Source organism: Scyliorhinus torazame, chromosome 20 (assembly GCF_047496885.1).
Source record: "Scyliorhinus torazame isolate Kashiwa2021f chromosome 20, sScyTor2.1, whole genome shotgun sequence".
Classification (NCBI taxonomy): domain Eukaryota; kingdom Metazoa; phylum Chordata; class Chondrichthyes; order Carcharhiniformes; family Scyliorhinidae; genus Scyliorhinus; species Scyliorhinus torazame.
The window spans coordinates 116410695-116417332 of record NC_092726.1 but is presented as its reverse complement, the minus strand read 5'-3'; positions in this window follow the sequence as shown (position 1 = coordinate 116417332).

Here is a 6638-nt window from a genome sequence, read left to right as displayed (position 1 = left end):
AGACTAGAGCGAGGGAAGGTCCGATCAAGAACAATAGCGGGAGATTGTATATTGAGTCTGAAAGAGATCGGAGAGGTCTTGAACGAGTAATTTTCTTCTGTATTTACAAATGAGAGGGGCGATATTGTTGGAGAGGACAGTGTGAAATAGATTGGTAAGCTCGAGGAAATACTTGTTAGGAAGGAAGATGTGTTGGGCATTTTGAAAAACTTGAGGATAGACATGTCCCCCGGGCCTGACGGGATATATCCAAGCATTCTATGGGAAGCATGAGATGAAATTGCAGAGCCGTTGGAAATGATCTTTTCGTACTCACTGTCAACAGGGGTGGTACCAGGGGATTGGAGAGTGGCGAATGTCGTACTCCTGTTCAAAAAAGGGACTAGGGATAACCCTGGGAATTACAGGCCAGTTAGTCTTACTTCGCTGGTAGGCAAAGTTATGGAAAGGGCACTGAAGAATTAGATTTCTGAGCATCTGGAAAGACACTGCTTGATTAGGGATAGTCAGCACGGATTTGTGAGGGGTAGGTCTTGCCTTACAAGTCTTATTTAATTCTTTGAGGAGGTGACCAAGCATGTGGATGAAGGTAAAGCAGTGGATGTAGTGTACATGGATTTTAGTAAGGCATTTGATAAAGTTCCCCATGGTAGGCTTCTGCATAAAGTAAGGAGTCATGGGACAGTGGAAAATATGGCCAGTTGGATAACGAACTGGCTAACCGATAGAAGTCAGAGAGTGGTGGTGGATGGCAAATATTAAGCCTGGATCCCAGTTACCAGTGGCGTACCGCAGGGATCAGTTATGGGTCCTCTGCTGTTTGTGATTTTCATTAATGACTTGGATGAGGGAGTTGAAGGGTGGGTCAGTAGATTTGCAGACGATACGAAGATTGGTGGAGTTGTGGATAGTGAGGAGGGCTGTTGTCGTCTGCAAAGAGACACAGATATGATGCAGAGCTGGGCTGAGAAGTGGCAGATGGAGTTTAACCCTGAAAAGTGTGAGGTTGTCCATTTTCGAAGGACAGATATGAATGCGGAATACAGGGTTAACGGTAGAGTTCTTGGCAATGTGGAGGAGCAGAGAGATCTTGGGGTCTATGTTCATACATCTTTGAAAGTTGCCACTCAAGTGGATAGAGCTGTGAAGAAGGCCTATGGTGTGCTAGCGTTCATTAAACATAAGGATTGAATTTAAGTGCCGTGAGGTGATGATGCAGCTGTACAAAACTTTGGGAAGGCGACATTTGGAGTACTGTGTACAGTTCTGGTCGCCTCATTTTAGGAAGGATGTGGAAGCTTTGGAAAAGGTGCAAAGGAGATTTACCAGGATGTTGCCTGGAATGGAGAGTAGGTCTTACGAGGTAAGGTTGAGGGTGCTACGTGTTTTCTCATTAGAACGGAGAAGGATGAGGGGCGACTTGATAGAGGTTTATAACATGATCAGGGGAATAGATAGAGTAAACAGTCAGAGACCTTTTCCCCGGGTGGAACAAACCATTACAAGGGGACATACATTTAAGGTGAATGGTGGAATATATAGGGGGGATGTCAGAGGTAGGTTCTTTACCCAGAGAGTACTGGGGGCATGGAATGCACTGCCTTTGGAAGTAGTTGAGTCGGAAATATTAGGAACCTTCAAGCAGCTATTGGATAGGTACATGGATTATGGTAAAATGATATAGTGTAGATGTTTTTGTTCTTAAGGGCAGCACGGTAGCATTGTGGATAGCACAATTGCTTCACAGCTCCAGGGCCCCAGGTTCGATTCCGGCTTGGGTCACTGTCTGTGCAGAGTCTGCACATCCTCCCCGTGTCTGCGTGGGTTTCCGCCGGGGGCACCGGTTTCCTCCCACTGTCCGAAGATGTGCAGGTTAGGTGGATTGGCCATGCTAAATTGCCGTTAATGTCCAAAATTGCCCTTAGTGTTGGGCGGAGGTGTTGACTTTGGGTAGGGTGCTCTTTCCAAGAGCAGTTTCACACTCGATGGGCCGAATGGCCTCCTTCTGCACTGTAAATTCAATGATAATCTATGATTAATCTAGGGCAAAGGTTCGGCACAACAGGGCCTGTTCTGTGCTCTATTTTTCTATGTTCTATGTTCTAATCCTTTTAGCTGTAATATTACGTACTGGAATGGCCTCTGGAAACCTAGTAGACACATCCATTGCAGTCAAAAGATATTGATTCCCACCTTTTGTTTTATGAAGATTGTTTTACACAATCGATTAGGACCATTGTAAAAGGTTCCTCAAATGCAGGAATGGGTATTACGGGCGCTAGTTTTATCACTGCTTGAGGTTTCCCTGTCACTTGACATGGGTGACATGATTGACAAAATGTAACTACATCTTTATATAGTCCAGGCCAATAAAAATATTTCTGTATTTAGCTTGAGTTTTCCTTATTCCCAAATGTCCTTCCACTGGTACCTCATGTGCAACTTGCAACACCTCCTTTGTATAAATTACCGGCAATACTACTTGATGAATTTCTGCCCACTTTTCATCATCCTACATATGTAAAGGTCTCCATTTTCTCATCAAGCCATCACTTTTACGGTCATAACACTCTGGTACTCTCAGATTCCTCTTCCGTATATGCTTTCTGCAATCCGTTTTATTTCTACATCTTTCTGTTGTGACTCCGCCAATTTTCCTGAATTAAAAATATCCGCCTCATCCTCCACCTGTTCTTGTTTTTTTTCAACTATATGATCAAAAATCGTTTCTTATAATTGCACTTCAACTTCAACTTCACTCTTTGATTTCTCCTCTTGTCTTAACCTGTGACTTTGCGACCTTGTTACTACACAATCCGGAAAAATCCTAGGATATTCGGCCTTCAACACTTCAGTTGACTGATTTTCCAATGGCTTATCAAACACAGTAGGCATCACACCCACCTGCGATCCAGCTATATCATTACCCAAGATTAACTTTATTCCTGGACAAGATAGTTTATCTATTACTCCTACTACCGCTTCACCACTCTTCACTGGACTTTCCGACCTTACCTTATGTAATGGAAGTCTACTCCCCGACCCTGAATTCCAACCTTACCTTATATAATGGAACGCTACTCCACTTACCCTGAATTCCACATATCACAACCTTTTCTGGCAACATTCTTCCCAAACTACATAATTCCTCATCTATTACCATTAACGATTGACTAGCCCCTGTATCTCTTAAAATTGCGACATCTTTACCTGCTCCTCCTGATACACATGAGTAACTTTACCCACGCAAGTAAATTCATTAAAGACATCTGGCACCTTCTTAACAATTACTTGTTGAACAGGTTGTACAATCGTTTGCACCTCCGTCGCTTCCCTTGGGCTTTCCTTTACACTTTAACAAACCCCACTGTCTTATCCTGTTTTACCACATCAGCCTTCCCAGTGTTTTCTTTTCAACTACCAACACTGTGACTTTACATGACCTAGTTTATTACAGTGAAAACATTTGAAACGTTTCATTTCTTTTCCAACCTCCTGGATTTCTTTGTTAATCTGAGGTACACTCTCTTTATTGTCTACCATCAGATCAGCTTTACCATTCCCACTTGAGTATGTCTCATGTTCCCAGTTTCTATCCCCCACCAGCTGAAACTGATGTCGGAAACCAATCTTTGATTTATGAACTAATTCATAATAATCTGCCATTTCCGCTGCTAATCTCGCAGTTTTAACCCTCTGTTCTTCCACATGAGTTCTCAATGCATCAGGAATTGAATTTTTAAACTCCTCCAAAAGTATAATTTCATGAGAGCTTCAAACGTTTGGTCTATTTTCAAAGCCCTTCTCCACGTATCAACATTACTCTGTTTGAGCCTTTCAAACTCCATGGATGTTTGACCAAATTATTTCCTTAAATTTCTAAACCTTTTGGTGTAAGCTTCAGGCAGTAGCTCATATGCACTTAAGATGGATTTCTTCACCTCCTCATACGTTCCAGATACCTCCTCCGGTAGTGATGCAAACACTTCACTAGCCCTACCTACCAGCTTTATTTGTATCAGTAACACCCACGTGTCATGTGGCCATTTCATTTGTTTAGCTACCTTCTCAAAAAAATGAAAAAGGCTTCCTCTTCTTTCTCGTCAAACCTTGGCAATGCTTGGTCATATTTAAGTAGATTCCCACCAAGCCTTCGACTATGACGCTCTTTCTCACTCTCCTCACCACTATCATCCAACTGCACGTTTCCCTTTACGTCTGCCAATTTTAACTGATTGTCATGTTTCATGGCCATTTACCGAAGTTCAAACTCCCTCTCTTCATCTTTCTGTTTTGCTCGGGCTATTCGTTCTTTTCTCCTTTCTTTGCTCTCCTATTCTTTTTCCTCTCTCTCTCTCTTTCTCTTTTTTCCTCTCTCTCACTTTCTCGTATTCCAGCCTCTATAATTCTTTCTGATGTTCCATTTGTTTAATTTGCAACTAACTTTTTGCCATTTCCCGTGAGTCAAACTCTATCTGAGGCAACTTTAAATGCTTAACCATCGGCATAATTACCTCATCTTTTCGCATTTTATCAGTTAAGGTTAACTGCAATGTTTTTGCCAAATCAACAGTCTGCGTTTCGTTTTCGACCGTAAAGCACTACGTGTGACATTCTCCACCCCCAAAGACCTCTGAGCATCTAAAAGAGCCATTTTTCACAACACTCTCCCCACTTAACCTAAAATACCACACCAGAAATCAACAATCCTTCACTGTATTTAAGTTCACAAAACCTAATCCAATCGATAGACTTTTATCCCGCTTGAGCCCCCAATTGTTATGGGCGATGCTTCTCAGAACCACAAAATGTATCATGGAGTTCAACCAACCTCATGCTTTAATGGATTTGTTTCTTTTCCGAGCACACGGCTTTTTCCCTTGGTGTGGGATTACAATTATGGACTTTTAAGCACAAAATAATGTTTATTCCATGAACTCAACTAAACATCTTAAAGAAACATTGGATCTCTTAACACCCCTTACTTCAAAGATAACTCAGAAATTATTGCAACAGTAAATACTTCCTTAAAATGTTCCTTCAAACTTCCAAGAGACGTAACACCTTTAAACAGTATCACATCAGGTTAACGGACATATAAATATATATTGTAGAATGGCAGAGACTGTCGCAAACTGGCTTTTTACTTTTAAACTGCTCTGAGCTAAACCACCCAGGCACTTTTAAACTGCTCTCAGCAAAACCAAACTGCAAGCCTTGCAGTTCTCTGGCAACACACAGACACTGATTTTGAACTGAAACTAAAAACCTGAAAAATGGCTGACCTGAGCTGAGTTCCACCGACTCTATGACATCACTGTTTACTTAAAAGTAAATTGCTTAAACATCCAGTTCTTAAAGGTACCCTTACATGACACCACAAGTACAACAACAATGAAACATCGACCTCTACATCATGTGACAACTCCACCCATAAATGACAATGTACCAGCACAGTTCCAAATGGTGCTAAGTCTACAAACATTACATTCCATAACAATAAATCTCTCGATTTCATAACTGCACAACAGCAACCAGCCAACCCAGCTTTGAAGAACGGGGACCTACGGAGTCAATCCCGCAAGCACAAAAAAAAGTACCCGGCCTGACCACAAGCTGCTTCGACCATTCAAACACCTCATGATGACTTGCTGGTCACTTACACACATGAACACTGACGATGTTCTCAACGAAATGACGACATCAACTTTGCCACCTCAACGACAGAAGAAGAAAGCAACCCAACTGGTCAAATTCATAAACATTGGACTCACAATTTTTCTTGTTAACATTTGTCTCTTTAAACACTGATTAGCGTTGTACTGTCATCATTACCATCACAGATTGTACACAGCGTTATTTGTCTTACCTATCTCCAGTTAACTGCATTACGTATATTTGTTCAATCTTCTTTAGAACATACAGAAAATATTTAACACGAGAAAGAGGGGGGATGTAGTGATTTCTGTATGTGCATGTTCACAAGGGGTTAATGTGCAATCAGCAGCACCAAATGATGACTAGAGGGCAGGACCAACGTGGGTATAAAAGCCAGGCACATTGGGTCTTCGGCAGTTGCTCTCTCTCGGGTACACTGTGATCAGGGCAATATCAGAATAGTTCAGATAGTTAGTAGAGTTATGGATAGTTACTGTAGGTAGATCTTGTTAACCGTATCACTAGTATCAAAGTTAAAGTAAAGAACTCATGCACGTATTGTATAGTTACTCAATAACCCTTTGTTGTTACTGGACGAGTTCGAGTCTTCTTCATCGAGATTCAGAATACCTCACCATCAACCAAGGATTGAGGAGCACGAGTTTCCTACCACACAGGTAACAAGTCAAATACCAGCTGTGGCAGTAGCCGGTCCCAAGGGAAAGTTTGTGCTGAAGCGAAAGTGAGAAGCAGGGGTTCTCCAAAAGGCGGAGCACAACCCAGTGAACAACCGGCAGACACAAAAATCACAATTTTTCTTTGTGGACGGCTCATCGATGGTTGAGGACAGAGTGATAAAAGTGGTATTTCGCAATTATAGGGAAACAATGAAACACAGGTACAGGAAGAACTAATATTGGACTTAGCCGGAACCATGAGCCTTCAGAGAGCTGAAGTAGCAGCAGTAGAAATATACCCGG